This window comes from Vipera ursinii (assembly GCF_947247035.1).
Source record: "Vipera ursinii genome assembly, chromosome: 7".
Lineage (NCBI taxonomy): Eukaryota > Metazoa > Chordata > Lepidosauria > Squamata > Viperidae > Vipera > Vipera ursinii.
This window is the reverse complement of record NC_139521.1, coordinates 43,912,640-43,932,006: the sequence shown is the minus strand read 5'-3', so window position 1 is coordinate 43,932,006 and position 19,367 is coordinate 43,912,640.

Here is a 19,367-nt window from a genome sequence, read left to right as displayed (position 1 = left end):
AGGGGTGATGGACGGGGAACCCCCTCCCAGATCGTCCAACCACTGTCCAGACAGGAACACCAGGTCGAGAGTATGATCCCCCTCATGAGTCGGGCCCTCAATAACCTGGGTCAGGCCCATGGCTGTCATGGAAGCCATGAACTCCCGAGCTAACTCCGACGACCCTCCCAGTGACGGCAGGTTGAAGTCACCCAGGACTATAAGCCTGGGGAACTCCACTGCCAACCCTGAGAGGGCGTCGAGCAGGTCAGGCAGGGCTGTTGCCACACAGCTGGGCGCCAGGTATGTAAGCAACAAGCCCAACTGAACCCGAGGACCACATCTCAAGAGGAGGGATTCACTCCCGGCCATCTGGACAATGGTGGCCTCCCGGGGACACAAAGTCTCCCGAATAACCACTGCCACTCCACCACCCCTGCCCTGAGCCTGCGGCTGGTGCAGCACCCGGAAACCCGGCGGGCATAACTCGGTGAGAGGTACCCTTCCCTCTGAGCCCAGCCAAGTTTCCGTGATGCACGCTAGATCCGCACATTCCTCCTCGATCAGGTCACGGATGAGGGGAGCTTTGTTGACTACGGATCTAGCGTTAAAATAGACCAACCTGAGCTCAGGGGCCTGATCACCCTCATCCCCGGGTAAGAGGGTGCTAACCGGAGGGTCGGAGCGCGCCACCGCTCGGAGATAGCAGGGGCGCGATCCCAGGTGTTGATATGGCCCTCCGCGCAAACACCTGCTGCCATTCCCTATTGCCGTGGGGATTTGAAGCCCCACCCCCACATTCCCAGAACCAGCAGCCACCTCCCCCGACCCCGTCCCGTCGGGACCTCTAACAGGTCCAGACTGAGTGCCGGTTAAAGATTCCCTCCCTCCCCTCCCCTCCCTCCCCCTCCCTAACCTTTTAAAATAACCGGCTAAAAATTTTATCAGGGGCCTCTTAGTATGTCTCCACTCGAGGCCCCTAGTTAAGCCCAGCCACCTCTCGGAGCCCCAGCAATTGGGTCCGTCATCAAGGGGAATGTTAGAAAAGAAGGCTGGTCGTATCCAGGAGGGAGAAACCCCTCTGAGGGCGCACAAGTCCGATCCAGAGTATTGTAAACGAGCCATGAGATGGAACTGTCTATATGAGCCATTGTTCACAAATGGGGTCAGAAGTTATTAAGCTGATGGGATGTTAGTTCAGATGTAAAGAACATTAAGTCCGGAACATGTCTTCATCCAGCAGTCTGCCAATCCGGCTCTGCTCTCACCTGAGCCGGTCCAGACAAGAGCTCATGACTGTCCTCTCACCTAGCCATGAAATCCAGCCTGGGATGGATAGGGGCAGCGTTGCTGGGGAAGCAAAAGTCCACCTTGCTAGTCTCTCACACCAGCAGGGGATTCATAGCCAGTCCAGAGCCGCCCTCTCACCACGGCCTGTCCTAGACTCCTTCCGGAACATCATAGGGAGGTCACGGGAACAGGAGAAAAAATGTCCCAAATCCTGTTCCAGCATCCAGTCCATCTTAGAAAGTAGCAAGCAGACCATCCAGCACACAAATCCATTTCTAGGGCTGTAGGGAGCTCAGTTATAAATGTCAGATGCTCAGGTTCAAGCAGCCAAATCTCCATCGTCCTCTGAGAAAAAGGAGACAGAAAAGTCTCTCCCATAGCCTCCACTGATTTCTTGCATTACTTTGCATCAAAGCATCAGCTGTTAGCAGTTGGTAGTGCTTGTCCAAAACATTCACATTCAATAAAAGCAAATGAATGCTAACCGGTCTTCGAGCTAGGAGAGAATTAATTATGATAAATTAAATTTGCCACAAATTCTTTCCATTTATAAATTAATATTGTTACTGTAGAACTTATATGTTTCAGTAGGTTTATTCTGAATGCAATTCAGGAGGGTTTTGTTTTGTTTTTTGTTTTGGAAAATTCTGTATCCTTCAGTTAATTAATTAAAACTAACATTTGACACAGCAAATATGATTATTTACACTATGTCTACTTCCAACAGAGCACTAAGCACTTTTCACTACTGTTTATGTTTTAAGTTAGGAGGAAAAGAATAACATAAGAAGTTAGTGGCTTTCTGGGATCTCCAGTAATAGGCAAGTCTATCAATTTTTACACTTTGTCTAACATGTTGTCAAACATGGAATCAATTTATTAAATGAATTTACTAAAATTCAAAATGCAATAGACTATAATTCCAATATTACTTGTACACATACTCCTGCCAAGCCAGGTACTCTTAAATCTAGACCTGTTTCTAAGTGATGAATTTTGTATTTTTTTCTGTTAAATTTCATATTCATATTTTAGTCTATTTTTCTAAGCTACTATTTATTTGAGTCAATTTGATGTAGTGGTTAGGGCATCAGACTAGAAACCAGCAGACCATGAGTTCTAGTCTCATCTTAGTGACAAATTCAGCTTGGTGATCTTGGTCCAGTGACTCTCCCTCAATGGTTGGAAGGTGGCAAAGGCTTACAAATAATCTTGTCAGGAAAAACAATGAGATTTGTCCAGGGAGTCATCAGGAATCAAGACTGATTTGAAAGTACTGAAACAAAACAAAATCTTTGCTCCTCTATAATGCTAGGTCAGGAAACAAGATAAAAACCAATAACATCAATAATTTGTTCATTGATTTTAAAAAAGGCAATTTGTCTTGTGTAACAGACCCAATTTCTCTGGCAGGAGACTCTAAAGGATCCTTAGGGGAAGTTTTGAGTACTCTGGGTTCCTCCCCATAATTGGAAAGGATGTATAGCTGTGATAGATGGAATATGTAACATTTCCCTTACAAAGATCCATGTGAGTGAACTGGCTTATATTGGGTGCACATATCTCATTCTTAAGACTAGAATAAAATTGGAAATTCTGCTAGTTTATCACACACCTGTCAGTATAACAAAATTATACACTCAGCTGATAAAGTTAATATTTCATATGATGTAGGACAAACCCAGGATTTTGCTGCTGGAGCATTTCAGTATTCACTTCATGGCTATGGACCAGTTGTTACCAACGTGTGTTGCAGGTCACATGCTCAGTTTGGAGTTTGTTCTGAATAAGAAAGGTTTTATGCCTCAGGCTTTTCGCTTTATGTGATGATGATGATCCATCAAATTAATATGGATTCCTAACAACCATAGACATAAAATCTCTTTTTACATTCTTTCCTGAGATCACTTTGGTTCTTCTTGGCAATTTCCAACATTTGTTCACTTTGCTTTCTTTTCTTTCCATGGGGCACAGTGGTTACACTGCAGTATTGTAGGCTAACTCTGTCCATAGCCAGTAGTTCGATCCTGATTGGCTCAAGGTTGACTCAACCTCCCATCCTTCTGAGATCAGTAAAAAAAATGACGCAGATTGTTGGTATTGTGTCACGGGTTCTGGACCGCGTGGACCGCATGGAAAACACCAGGCAGATGAGTGCAGCATGTCAACTCTTTATTGGAGTCAGACTGAACTGGACAATAGGGCTGACTGACCCCCTTATATACCTGGCCAGGTACACCCAAGGCCAATCCCTTTATCTGAATTTCCCGCCATCCGCGGGCCAACCAATCCTGTCACAGTACAGTACCACCTGGTGGTGTCAGTGGCCGCTGCTATCATGATCACCCATCTATATACATAATACCCCTTCCCCCCAAGAACAAACAATAAACAATAACACAAAACAACAATAAATAACAACACAGAACAAATACACTGTTGTACGGTTATTCTTTTAGTTTAGTTTAGTTTAGTTTAGTTTTATTTAATTTGTATACCGCCCTTCTCCTTGGTAGGGACTCAGGGCAGTTCACAGGGCATATATAAAAAGACAATACAAAAATTAAAAAAAAGATTAAACCCATGCCCAGTTAAAAACAGTGATACAAATCTAAAACAACAATTAAAACCCATAATCCCCCGTCAGGCCAGACCAGCTATTTCAAATAGGTGGGTCTTCAGGCCACGACGGAAAGTTCGGAGGTCTGCTGCCATCCGGAGCTCCACCGGCAGTTGGTTCCATAATGCCGGAGCGCCCACAGAGAAGGCCCTCCCCCTGGGGGCCACCAGTTGGCATTCCCTGACTGGCGGCACCCTGAGGAGGCCCTCTCTGTGGGAACGCACAGGGCGGAGGGGAGTTGATGCCGGCAGCAGGTGGTCCCCGAGGTATCCCGGACCCATGCCATGTAAGGACTTAAAGATCGTTACCAAAACCTTGAACCTCACCCGAAAGACAACTGGTAACCAATGCAGCTCGCGGAGCAAAGGTGTAACATGGGAGTACCGGGAAACTCCCAAGACAACTCTCGCGGCCGCATTCTGTACCAGTTGGAGCCTCCGAGTGGTCTTCAAGGGAAGCCCCATGTAGAGAGCATTACAGTAGTCAAGGCGAGAGGTCATGAGCGCATGAGTGACCATACACAGGGCATCCCGGTTCAGATAGGGCCGCAACTGGCGCACCAGGCGAACCTGGGCGAAAGCCCCCCTAGTCACGGCCACTATATGATCTTCCAGGGTAAGCCGTGAATCTAGGAGGACTCCCAAGTTGCGAGCCCTATCCATGGGGGGTAAGAGCTCACCCCCCATAGAAAGAGATGGAACATTTTGAATATCCCGAGACACCACGTGACCCTCCCCCTCAAGACCTTACATAGTCTTCTAGATATGGGGGTGGCCTATGAGTCCTGAATGACCGTCTCATATTTTGCTCCCCGGCTTGGTCAGCAGAGTCAGTAGTTGAGTCCTGGCCCTGGGTCCTCACGACCATATTGTCGTGGTGGACCTGTGCCTGTTGTTGCTCAGCCCTGCCAAAACTCTCTGGCAACTGTTTGATGACTGTGGGATCCTCCGCCTTTCCCAGACCCATTGTTCCCGGTTGCTGGGGTTGATCAGTTTGTGGCTTTTCAGGAGCACGCTTCCTCAGCTTACATCTCTTTTTTATATATTAATGGCATTTGAGGCAATTTCTGATATTCTCCTTTAAAATGGTGGATCTGTGTTCAAGAATTTGAGCAGTTTGTGATATTTTCCACAGGTGGACTGATTACATCTTTGCTATTGTAACTGAGCTCTTTCATCTCCTCATACTAATAATGCAGTCACTTTCATTTCTGTGTACTCCAACTAGTGATGTCCTTATACTGTATGTGGTTATCCTTTTAATTCTTGGAATACTGTTAGAAAAATCAGAGGAAACATTGGTAGAAATTGATTGGTTATTATTCTACTTCACCCTGGTTCCTAGGCCAGACAGTCTAACTACATTTTTCTCCTTAATGTTTCCAATTCTAGATTGCGGTCTCTAACAACAAGCAACACATCTCAATCTTTTGTTGATTTCAGGTTGAAATTGACCATTAAACTCTTCAGTGTTTTTTTCTCTGCATGAGTGGTTGGAGCATAAACTTGGATAATCATATTAAAGATTTGTCGATGAAGTCTAATTTATATTATTCAGTCAGTGATTGAACTGCACCCAAGCACTAACTTTGCTGAATTGTTGGTTATGAAAGCTCCATGTTGTTGTGGTTGTTATTGTTGTTTTCCATGTCCTGAGTAGTAGAAATATGATCTTTTCACTAAAAATGCCCTAAGTTAGTCCTTACAAATTTGCAAATTTTTGTTAACATGTAACTGGTTCATTTCATCTTTCAGTGGTTGAGCATTCCCATGTTTATGCTTCCTACATGTCGTGTTCTTACTGCAGTTCTGTAATTCTGTCACTGCAGTTTCACATTTTCTTTCCAGCATTGCAACATCAACATTAAATGCCCTGAAGTATTTAACCCTAGCTATATACTGTATTAAACACATTATTAATCTGAAAGGTCTTCAGCTTTTCCTCAATAGCCTGCTGACTGCCACATGACTTGAGGGATCCATCATCTGGCTTTGTAATTTCAACCTTTTTATATTTTATACTCATTACCTTCTCCTGTCTATGAAATTATGACTTTCCTATTGTCACTCAAGTGATCATTCGCTTTGAGCATCTTCATATATCACTGCTTCCTGCTTGCTATAGTTGAGCTGGGATGACTTTCCCCCCCCCCAGTGATTCTGTTTGGATTATATACTCTTGGTATGTATAGTCCTCTTGTTCTTCATCTCCCACAGGAACAACTCCCTTCCACTCCAGCCACCATTAAGCAGCACAGCAGGATGGAAGATTTATTAAATTATTTTAATTTTCACAAGGCCTTAAGTGATGGTGATCATAACAAGCTAACTGAAGCTAATTAGGTAGCCCAATTAACAAACTAACTAGCCAATGACCAAACACTCAGCAGAACATAAATGTTTTCAGGGTGTTCTTGAAGGCCAAGATGTTGGGTCAGTGAGACCAAGCTGTTCTAGAAGGTAGCAAAAGCATCTGAAAAGGCATAACAGCAGAAGCTCCTCTCAGATAGTTAGGGTTTCTGCCCTGAAGAGGAATGCTCATGGCATGATGAATCTCAAAAGGAGTAATAGCTATGCAGGATCATAAAAGTGACAACTAGCAGTTTGAATTGGACTCTGAAGCAAAGTAATAACCAACACATGAACCATAGCATAGATGTAGTACTGCTAAACCTGCTATCCATATTTAGTCAACAAGATGCCATATTTTTGATTGGCTCAATTTCTCAAATCTTCTTCAAGCCTGAAGAAACACATATGGAGTAGTTTACAGTTGTTGCATAAGGTGGGCCCAAGTAAGGAAACAGAATTAGCAAAACATGTTTAACAAGTTCTACTTGTTGAGAAAAAAATAATCATTCATCTCCCAAGGCCCAGCCTTAATAGCCTTAAATGCCAAAAGGGAAGGAGCCATTTAAATGCCTACTATGGGAATGCATGAGAGGATAGCAGTGATAGAATTGGTGGCACTCTGTATACAAGGGTTTGCTTTATATGTCCTTATTAGAAAGGCAGATGTTCTTTGGATAAGACAGTTTTTAATTTTTTATAATACATGTATTTAAAATTATAGTTAAAAAGATAAAATATAATATAAACTAAAAAAAATAGAAGAGCAAAAAAAATAGTGCAGAAAAGAAAAAGGAATAGAAAGAGAAAATAAGTATAGAGTAAAAAATGAATAGGTGATTTCCCACTTAGTCCTAAATATAAACAATTTTAGTAATTTATTCCTTCCTAAAATAAAACAAATGATCTCTTCTTCCCACATTTCATCTCTTATCTATAAACAAATCTTTAAAGCCTCATGGTTGAGTCCTGGCCAGCAGAAATCCATTGAAAGATAGCAACATTTTAACTTCGATTAAAGGTTTATATTTATATTTATATTATTTTACTTTGCTGTTAACAATTCTAGTATTTAATCCCTTCCTTCAAATAATGCCCTAAAACTTTATTTATTTTCCTTTTTTCTTTTCTCACAAAATCTTTCAAAGGTTTAAGAAGACTTTTTCATCCAAAACAGGAAAGTCTTCCAAGTCACTCTTGTGATTTGTTATTTGTGACTTTTTTAATTATTAAGACATCAGCCTATTTCATTTGTATATTCAGTATATCATCTTTTTCCAGATTATCCTTGTAGTTTATTATTTTTAAACCCACTTTCAAATCAATTTCAGTCTTGTCTGATAGAACTTGTTCCTTTTTCCATAACATAACTTACACAGAGACACTCTATATTCATAGACATCCTTAAAAATATCTTCTGAGTACATTGTTCACAAATATATTTCAATAAATCCAATGTATTTTGCACCATTCTATTTTAGCAAGTCAAATTTAAGTGTACTTCTCCTTTAGTTACAATTAATAATTCTTTCTGGTTCCTTCTAGTGTCCAATCTTCAAAGTCTCATGCTATTATTTTAACAGCTATTTCCCCCTGAATGGATTCTTATTTAATTTCAAAATCTTATTTGAAATCCATTTGGATCCTCAATCCATTTATAATTTTCTAAAAACAACACTGATCACCATCTTGTCATTTATTCTCACAAAAAGATTTTTCTATGCCCTTGAACTCTATTTGAAATTACTTTTGCTAAGGATTGAAAGAAACCTACCCAGTGAATGCTGTAAAACTTGCCATTCCAAATGTTCTTAATAATTGAAAATCAGTAAAAATAATAATAATTCCAAAATGATTATGAAATGAGGATCAGTGGACATTTTGTCTATATGACTAATATTAATATACAATAGGCTACACTATAATTCTGAGCTTAGTTGGAATCTTTTAACTCCCAGTCACTCAGTCCCTAGTCAATCACAAAAACCTCAGTTCCTGAAATCTATTTATGTGGAGAAGCTGTCTAGATGAGTGATCTCACAATCTTTTTTCTCCAGAATGATTTCACTGCCCAAGTTCCATCATCTGGCTACAAATCTGCACCATTACATTATCCCCATGCCTTCAGCTCACCATTTCTTCACTAGAAGTTTCTGGGAAAAGACAGTCCTGAAGATATCCATTAAAGATTTTAAAGGTAGTGTCAGTATATTAAATTATATTGCAAAGCCAACTGGTTATTAGTGCAGTCTTCATAGCATTGGTGTTATATAGATACAACACAGTCATGCCAGTATGCCCTAAGCATATTGGTTAATAGAAATGCTAGCATATCTGAAGTTCGGGATTAATAAAGAAAAAGAAGACAGTACCATCAGTGCTTGCCAGAAAATTTAAAGCACAATCCAGAAAAGCCAAAGTTTCAAAGAAGCTCATCTAACTCAGGTCTTGTTCTTCTAATGATACTTATTTGTTTTTTGCAATCTTCTGTTCTGTTATGCATCCAAGAAAAACAAACAAACAAAACCTCTCCATTAATTTGATAAAGAACCAATGTAGAATCCATCTATTGTTGTAGAGGAACTTTGCTTAATTCTTCCCTGTAATAACACTGTGTGCCACTTATTTGATCTATTGAGTTAATAGCACTGATATCTAATTTGAATAGCTATGATTTTCTCTCTTTTCTTCAGATCATTAAAGCCAGACACAATTTTATGGCTCAAAATTACACATGTCTCTAATAAGATAAAATAATTCCTTTTAAAAATGGTATTAGCAAGGGTGGTCTCCCCAAGATAAGCTAATTGTTAGATTATGCCTCTGTGAGCCAACTTTAGGATATAAAATTCCAGCTCCCCTGATTTGTGTCATCTGTGATGACTCCAAGAAGCAAGAAATTTGTGGGCTTCTAGAAAGTGTGTAGCTCTTGGAAATTGGTTAATCAAATGGATAGCATACTCTAAAAGGGAATTTCTGTGGAAAGTCCTCACAAGTTTCTCATTTCAATGTGTTCTCATTGAACACAACACTGTCACTAGATGTCAGTACTGGCATAACCGTCCTGTAGTTAGTGGAAGGAAAGATATTCAAGAATGATATACTAACACTGATAATGTTATCTAGTTTGGGTAATGAAAGCTCTGCAAAAAAGCAGCCAAGAGTGCACCAAGGATCCCTCATTCAAGGATGAGTTAGCTAAAATGAACTAGAAATTATGGCATAAAAATGAGATATACAGAAGCAGAGAAGAAATTGACAAACACATAATAAGAATCTTATCCACAGTACTCTCACTAATTTTGTTTCAGAGATAGGTGAAACACATGGAAGAACTGCCTCTAAGTACTTGCTGATAACTCAAGAGGTCCAGTAGGTATGTCAGCAGATCACCTTAGCTAATCCAATACCCCTGCAGAGATCAGGCATGCTGACAAACCATTAGGTGATTTGACCATGAAATAATGATAATGATACCATATTCAGACTGTATTACAAGTACTCTAAAGTAAAGATCAGGCCAATGTATGCATATCTTTTTTTGTCAGAGTCCCAAACGCATGGAATAAGTCCTTGGCCTGTCTTTTTGTTTGCTTGTTCATGCCTTCAGATCAGTGTTGACTTTGGTGACAGCCTGGACAAGTCCCTGCAGTTTTCTAGGTAAGTTTTCAGAAGTGTTTGCTATTGACTCTTTTCAAAGGCTGAGAAAGACTAACTGGGCCATAGTAATGCAACTGGCTTTGTTCCTAAGATAGGTGTCATGGTTCTGACTAATGAAACACTTCAAAGAATCTTCAGGCATTGTTTATTCTAAGAAGTCTATAATAATGAGAACAAAGTGTTGGCACGGCATGGATGGATGCCAACATCTGAATTCCCCTCCCTTCAGCACCTAATATCTGCCACAGTTCCCTCCTCCAAATTAGCAGTCATAAATCACATTCTCCAATCAGTTTGAAGGGCAAAGCTTTCCTTCCATTCTATAATGCACCATTTCTTATCTTATTAAAAACAACTGGGGTAACATTCTCCTCCCTCCAGCTTCATCTAATTCTAAGAGCAATTTAAAGGAAATGGCTGCTTCTTATATTGTCAAAGCAAAAACACCCAATGTTTACAGCATTGACAATAGGGCTAGAACTTGCGGTCTCTCTGATGCCTTAGCCACTATCTCTCATGGCTGTCTGTCATGGTCACAATGGGGCCCATGAAGCCCTATCATTCCTCCAGAATCTTTCTTCAGGAAATAAATAAAATTCTTAAGAACTAAAAGCTTAGGGACTCCAGTATCACTAAATCTAGCAACAAGTTTCAAAACTCAGGAAAGCTGCTGCCAGGGACTACAGAACCCAGAAAACTAATAGCCAAATCCCAGATAATGCTATATCACTATTCTAGTCCACCCAGAACTTTGTGATAGAGGCCAGATGTGCATACTCCATCCACCCAGGTATTGTGGATAAATGAGGAATTATTCTGAACAGAGATTTACAAACTGCAACCATAACATCTAGCAGTCGTGCCTTGAAGATTAAAACATAAGACCAGAGAGCCAGAAAATAAGCTTGTTTTCAAGTAAAGGATCTTCACTGCTTTCCATAACTCCCATAGCCCATCATTATGAAAATACGCTCCTTGTCCTATTTTTCTACCCCAAACTCCAGGACTTTTGTTCCTCACCCATAGTTCTATTTGCAATCTGTGCACATAATCAACCACTGTTTTACAAATTTCTAGTCTTATAACTCCACTTTCCCCCCTGTCTTTTACAAATCCCATCAATCCATGAGCAACCCACTTCCGCTTTCTAAAACATTCCCACAAAAACTTAAGGGACAAAATAAATGCTTTCCTTGTATTCTTAATCCACTTTATTCCCTTGAATTTCTCATCATGGTCATATCATATTCTGTACAAGGTTTGCTTAGTGGCTATGTTTACCTCTGTATGAGCAGTGCACTTACAATCTGCTACCTATTCTCCTCCACAGTTACTAGTTCCAGTTCGACCCCAAGAGACTTTCAAAAGGTTTCAGGTGTCAATGATTCTGATTGGGAGTTGCAACGGGGAGTTTATTAAGTTGATTAAAATAATACCTCAAATGTATCATCTCCCATCTGCTTCAAATATGGTGCTGAAGTGGCAAAGTAGGTAGATAGAGCAAGCACAACACAAAATCCATTTAAAGACTTATTCTGTGATTACATATGCAGCAAAGAAGCAATTGTTCTCTATGGACATATATTTATTTATTTATTTAGTTAGTTGCATTTGTATACCGCCCTTTCCCTGAGGACTCAGGGCGGTTTACAGGGAATTAAAAAATCCAACATACAAAAGTTAAAACCATATTAAAAAATATTAAATTAACCCTGTACACAATTAAAACCCCAATTAAAAAATTTCTCCTCAGCCTGGGCCCGAGAGCTCAAAGAGCCAGGTCTTCAGGCCCCGGCGGAATGATCGGAGGTCGGGGGCAGTTCTCAGCTCCACCAGCAGCTGGTTCCAGAGGGCAGGCGCTCCCACTGAGAAGGCCCTATCCCTGGGTGTCACCCGCCGGCAATCTCTCACCGGCAGAACCCTGAGCAGACCCTCCCTGTGGGAGCGCACTGGGCGAAGGGCGTTTGATGCCGGCAGCAGGTGTTCCCTCAAATAACCCGGACCCAGGCCATGTAGGGCTTTATAGGTAATAACCAGCACCTTGAATTTCACCCGGAGGGCAACCGGAAGCCAATGCAGCTCGCGGAGTAGAGGTGTTACATGGGAGTATCGGGAAACCCCCATTACAACTCGCGCAGCTGCATTCTGCACCAGTTGAAGCCTCCGAGTGGTCTTCAAGGGCAGCCCCATGTAGAGAGCGTTACAGTAGTCCAAACGGGAGGTCACAAGCGCATGAGTGACTGTGCGTAGGGCGTCTCGGTCCAGATAGGGATGCAACTGGCGCACCAGGCGAACCTGTGCAAAAGCCCCCCTGGTCACGGCTCCTATGTGATCTTCAAAATTGAGCTGTGAATCCAGGAGGACGCCCAAGTTGCGAGCCCTATCAACGGGGGGTAACACCTCACCCCCCATCATTAGAGGTGGAATAACTTGGTTAACCCGAGACGCCGATATGCACAGCCACTCAGTCTTGGCGGGATTGAGACGAAGCCTGTTTCTCCCCATCCAGACCTGAACCGCCTCCAGGCACCGGGACATCACGGAGAGGGCATCACTGGGTTGGTTCGGGGTGGAAAGAAAAAGTTGGGTATCATCAGCATACTGGTGATACCCCACCCCAAAACCACGAATGATCTCGCCCAGCGGCTTCATATAGATGTTGAACAGGAGAGGCGAGAGAACCGACCCCTGAGGGACTCCACAAATGAGAGACCTCGGGGCGGATCTCTGCCCTCCTGTCAACACCGACTGCGAGCGGCCCTGGAGGTAGGAGGAGAACCACCGTAGCACGGTGCCTCCCACTCCCAACCCCCTGAGACGCCGCAGCAGGATACCATGGTCGATGGTATCGAAAGCCGCTGAGAGATCTAATAGGACCAGGACAGAGGAGCAACCCCTGTCCCTAGCCCTCCAGAGATCATTCACCATATCAGATTCAGCAGGCTCATGACCCAATGACTTGTTTTACCTTTGGCCTCTTCTTCAAAGTTATATTACAGAATTTTCAAAGGCTTGTTGCTGCACTTTCAAAGATTTTTTCACAAATAGAAGTTCAGACTGATTGTCTGGATGTCATCCTTGGTGTAAAGTAAACTACAAAGCCATTTAATATCTATTTTTAATATAGCTAGACTGGATCAGTTTTAATTTGTGATCCACAAAGGCAGGGACTGGCTGCTTGGAACAGTATGTTCTCCCATTTGTTGTCTGGCTCTTTGCTCAATTTGTCTTGTGGCTTCTAGCTGGGAGGTTATTTGAGATATTGCAGTTGAATAAATGCCTCTCTGAAGGAAGCCAGAATGCCTCCTTGTTACAAAGGAGAAATTATAAGACCTGTTCTTAAGAAGGCTGTCTTTACTTTCTAAGATGGGTATTAGAGAAGTTTTTAAATTTTCACTATTAGGTAGAGTGGATGAGAGGGAAGTGGCTACTTAACTGCAGATAATTGTAGAATATGATCATATCAGTCCAGTTCAGACTGACTTCAAAGTAGGTTCTAGAGTAAGACTAAATTGGTCAGTCTTGATGGATGATCTTGACTATTGTAGTACTTTCTACCTGGTGTAATCTTTGTGTGTAGTATGGAAAATGTGCAGAGAAAAAGAAAATACAACAAAGAGATCATTATACTTAAACCACTGCACTGGCCACAGATGATGATGATGATGATGATGATGATGATGATGATGATGATGATGATGATGATGATGATGATTATTATTATTATTATTATTATTATTATTATTATTATTATTATTATTATTATTATTATTATTTAATGCTGCTTGGTAGTCTTTCAGATTTGAAGAAGACATAGTGTTGTGGAATTCATCCATGAACAGAGAGGTGACTCGGCAGTCCTAATTTAACACATACCAGAACATTGGGGACAGTGAAAATCTATTGTGGTAATTGTGGGGTGATGCTATCTTCTATCAGTTTTTGATGGTGTCTGTCTTCAAAGCTGGTAGAGGCTTCATAGTTCAGGGTTCACCAGTGAGTTCTGTCAGCAGCTGTGGCTTCTTATTCCCTTGGCTGGATGACATAGTGGCATTGGGCTGCTTTTACAGCATCTTAGTAGCACTGGCATGGTCAATCTTGAGATCTCTTGCTAAACTCCAGTATACTATAGAGCAACTGGCAAAACAAAGAGTGGTTGACATGTCCTATCCATCTTACTTTGCTTTAAAACTGCACATGGCTTAGGTCCAGATGATTTTAAAAATGCAAAAATATACATACAAGTTTCAGTATAAAGGTAAAGGTAAAGGTTCCCCCGCACATGCGTGCTAGTCGTTTCCAACTCTAGGGGCTGGTGTTCATCTCCATTTCAAAGCCGAAGAGCCAGCGCTTGTCCGAGGACATCTCCGTGGTCATGTGGCCGGCATGACTAGACGCCAAAGGCACATGGAACGCTGTTACCTTCCCACTGTAGTGGTCCCTATTTTTCTACTTGCATTTTTACATGCTTTCGAATTGCTAGGTTGGCAGAAGCTGGGACAAGTAACAGGCCCTCACTCTGTTACACGGCACTTGGGATTTGAGCTGCCAAACTGCCAACCTTCTGATCAACAAGCTCAGCGTCCTAACCCACTGAGCCACCGCGTCCCTTCTAAGTTTCAGTATAAGAATATCAATAAAAGCTTAAACAATTATAATTGTTTAAGTGTACATTATCTGTATATACTGCTCAGAATCATTCTGAGTGTGAGATGATAAATTTGAAAAATAAATGAACTTTTATAATACAACTATTACAATAGCAATAATTCTTTAATTAGTAAAGATCTTCCAGTACAAAGACTATAATAGGACTGGAATTTAGTATAATGAGGGAAAACTTTATTGTGCTAAAATGAAGATTAAACTATTTTATCAATATAATCATCAATCTGTAGTAAAATAACTCTTTTTTACTCGGTTGCAAAAGAATTAATTTGTATTAATGTTGTATTAATTTGTATTAATGTTGTATTCTTTTTTATCATACATTACTTATTAATCAAGGTGTTTTTTTTAAAAAAAATCCCTATTTTCCAATTATTCATTTGTAATTATATATATATATATATATATATATATATATATATATATATATATATATATATATATATATATATATATATATATATATATATATATATTTAAAATAAAGAACACACCATCTGCTCTAATAAAATCTGTGTAATGAAACATATGGCACTGAACACCTGTATAAGTTGTTAACCTTCTTTAAATATAGAATTTGTGGATTTTTTTTATATGATACAAATGTTAGGCTAATTAACAACTAAAATGGAAATATATCCAGTTTTTATTTTAAACCTGAAGAATTATGGGGGGGTAAAAACTGAATGTATATATAATTGTATAGAATTCTACTATATCATCAGATTGTATTATATTATTTAGGCAACCTATAAATTCTTAATTTGGGGCCCAGGGACTCCCTGTTTTGCCAAAAAGTATGCCTATCTGTCTCAGCAGTATAATATTGAAACCAATTTCTTTTAAATCATTTATTTCATTGCACAGTCTGAGGTATTTCAAAGTGAATTTTAACTGTTGCAAGAGGAAGTGATAGAAAAAAGAAATGTAAGTGTTCACTTATGGGGAACGATATAATTCACTGGACTGGCATTGGACTCTGCATCTAAAAAATGTGTAGCTTGAAATTTTCTAATCTCATCAAAAAGAGTCAGTAAGTGAACATGGGGTAGGAAAGTCAATGTGAAGTTGAAAATCTGAATTTCACCAATACACTATCTTCCCATTCTCACTATTTAGTTTATTTCATTGCATATTGGTAACATCCTCAAATCAGAACTGAGTGGGGGTTCTCTAGTTTTATCACCACTACAAAACTCCCTAGAACAGGCATGTCAAATTCATGATGTCACATATTGTGACTTTTCCCCCATTGCCGGCAATGGGGTGGGCATGGTTTTGATGTGACACATCCAGGTCATGGGCTGGCAGTTTGACATGCCTGCCCTAGAAGCTGCTGGCATACCAAAAGAGTGGGCAGAATTAAAACAACTTTTTTGTTTGGTCATATGAGACTGGGCTTAATATGGGTTAAAATGATGAATTTAAGGCTTGAAAATATTTAAGACATTCATATTATTCCTTCTCACATTAACCACCTCACACTCTTTCTTTTCTCAAATTTAAAGGGCAGATCCAGGCAAAAATAAAATTTCCTGCTCTTGTCCTACTCTGTGTAAGATTAAATTAAACTAAAGCAAATCCAGGAGTCAGTGTTATACAGAACAGAACAGAAACTTCTCCACATTCGGAATATTTCTTCAAGCTTTCTTTCATTTTTGTCTTAGTACAAGCCTTGTTAAATTAATTGACATATAAAGTGGGATATAAATATAAAAATCCTCCACAATTATTCTAATTTTCTTTTAAGCCATTCTAGTAACTGACTGCCCCACACTTGAATTTAAATATTTGTTATGCTTTAAATCATCTAATTTATAATGAAACATTCTAGTGATTGGTTTATTTGGATGACCCTGGATTCTAATCATGGAGCATATAAGGGCATAGATAAAGCAAATGTACTAGGGGTAGGAAATCTTCATAAATAGTTGTTATTAGACAAAGTGGTTCAACAACATACTTTGACTACTTTAAAAGCATCTAAAGGATTTCTACTGCTTCAACCACAGATATGAAATAGGCATGTTTGAGCTAATTTCTATTACAATTATTTACACTTCCATAAAATATAAGCTTGTAAATACAATGGCTGTCATTTTCTTGTTGGTATTTTTAATTTTAACTTAGTATTGAGTGAAAATACAAATCCCCTCTGAATTCCATTATCAGCAGTACAAAAGTTCAGATGCACAGATGGTGTGGTCTCCTAACCCAATTCTTATTTTTTTAAATTTTATTGTGATAAAAATCAATTTATTATCCCAAGAGCAAACAATATTATAATTTCTGTCTTGCTCTATTCTGTACTCTATCATATTTAGAAAAGTTGATGCAATCTTTATAGAATCTAGAATACAAATGCAAATTTCAACAGCTAGAGCCATATTTGGGATATCTTTAGTCATGCCTACTGGTTTTAAAAAGCTTGTGTGCTTGATTAAGAATTTTCTAGATAGATCAAGACTTCTCATGCTAGTCGAATGTGTAGAAATTTTGCCCATAGCTTGAGTAGCATATCATGCTAGTTGCCTGCTCACACATTTCCTGCTAATTTACTTGTACAGAATGAATATACCAAGAGTTACAGTATTTTCCGGCGTATAAGACGACTGGGCGTATAAGATGACCCCCTACATTTCCTGTTAAATTATAGGGTTTGGGCTATACTTGCCGTATAAGACTACCCCTCTTCCAACGCACACCAAATAAAAATTAAAAAACATCAGATTTGATTTTAATATGGTAATTTTAATTCAAATGCTTATGACATGCAGGTACTTAGTAGGAAAATTGTCACTTATAAACATAAGGCTGTTTGTCATCAAACATGTAAACATAAAACAGTGCAAGTGGATTAAACATAATAATAATAATAATAATAATAATAATAATAATAATAATAATAATAATAAGAAGAAGATGAAGAAGAAGAAGAAGAAGAAGAAGGAGGAGGAGGAGGAGGAGGAGGAGGAGGCAGGTTGTTCCACTGGTTAATTGTTCTAACTGTCAGGAAGTTTCTCCTTAGTTCTAGGTTGCTTCTCTCCTTGACTAGTTTCCATCCATTGCTTCTTGTCCTGCTTTCAGGTGGTTTGGAGAATAGCTTGGCTCCCTCTTCTTTGTGGCAGCCCCTGAGATATTGGATCACTGCTATCATGTCACCCCTCACCCTTCTCTTCGTTAAACTACACATACCCAATTCCAGCAACCGTTTCCTATTTTCCTAATTCACTTTTTCACTTTTCCTAATTCACTCTAAAGCTTTCCCTGTGCAGAGCCTTAAGTAACAACAGCTGCCTGCAATTAGTGCAGGTTCTCATCCCACCAGGCTCAAGGTTGAGTCAGCCTTCCATCCTTCCGAGGTAGGTAAAATGAGGACTCAGATTGTTGGGAGCAATAAGCTGACTTTGTAATAATGCTGCTGGGGGGGGGGGTGAAAGCTCTAATAAGCAGGCATATACATAGAATGAAGGCTATTGCTAAGCACATTGATTTGTGCTTTAAATTGTAAGCCGCCCTGAGTCTTCGGAGAAGGGCGGGATATAAATGAGATTTAAAAAAAAAAAGACCAAATGGGAGATCCGCTCCAGGTTTTCCAGCCAGCCTGCCCAGTTCCTGAGTCAAATGTGTCCTTAGAGCTAAGCAGCTGCTCTGGCTACACCTGCCTTTCAAGTTGCTCTTGCATTCCCCACCTGCCTACAGCTGCTCTTCAACTTTAGAAGGAAAGACGCCCAGACCCCAGCCTGTAAAATATCACAGACTGTAGCTTCTACTCCAATTGGTCCCGCTTTCCCTGCACAGACTAAATGGAAGATCCGCTCCAGGTTTTCCAGCCAGCCCTGTCCCTAAAGTTTCAGCACCTGGTGTATAAGATGACCCCTGACTTTTGAGAAGATTTTCATGGGTTAAAAAGTCGTCTTATACGCCGGAAACTACGGTATTCATATCTTTATAGCATAAATAATTCTAACATGGTGCTTCTTTTGAAGAGTGCTTTGGAACCTCAACAGTAGGAGTACTGACTAACCAAATTATAAAATATTTTATCCTTGCTAAAAAATAATTACTCTATTTTCAGGCAAAATTCAAATATTTTTTTTCCCTTTTTAAGCTTTAAACCAAAAATGCCTCAAATATTGAGACATCATGCCTAAACCAGTATCTTTCATTTAATCCCAATGCTTTCTGTTCTCAGAGGGCCTCCTTCATTGTGGCATCCAACTTAGAAGTGCTCTAAGAATTGTCTAGAATGAGCTTTAATTTCTTTCAACAGTAGTTCACTATCCTATTTTTTTTTACAATTACTCATTTACATCTTGCTTATTTATTTTATTTATTTATTTATTTAATTTATATACCGCCCTTCTCTCAAGAGACTCAGGGCGGTTAACAGGGCAATACGTAAAAGACAGATACAAAAGTTAAAATTATTAAAACATGATTAAACAATGCCCATAGTACAAATTTAAAATTAAAGTCATAATAACAAACCCACCCCATCCCATCAGGCCAGGCCCGCTTCCTTAAAGAGATGGGTTTTAAGGTCGCGCCGGAAGGAGCGGAGGTCGGGCGCCATCCGGAGCTCTACCGGAAGATGGTTCCATAAGTCCGGTGCACCCACAGAGAACGCTCTCCCCCTGGGGGCCACCAGTCGGCATTCTTTGACCGGCGGCACCCTGAGGAGGCCCTCTCTGTGGGAGCGTACTGGGCGGAGGGAAGTTGACGCCGGCTGCAGGTGCTCCCCAAGGTATTATGACTTATGCTGTAATGTAACTTTTTTCTCTGCTGTTTTCTTGGAAAGA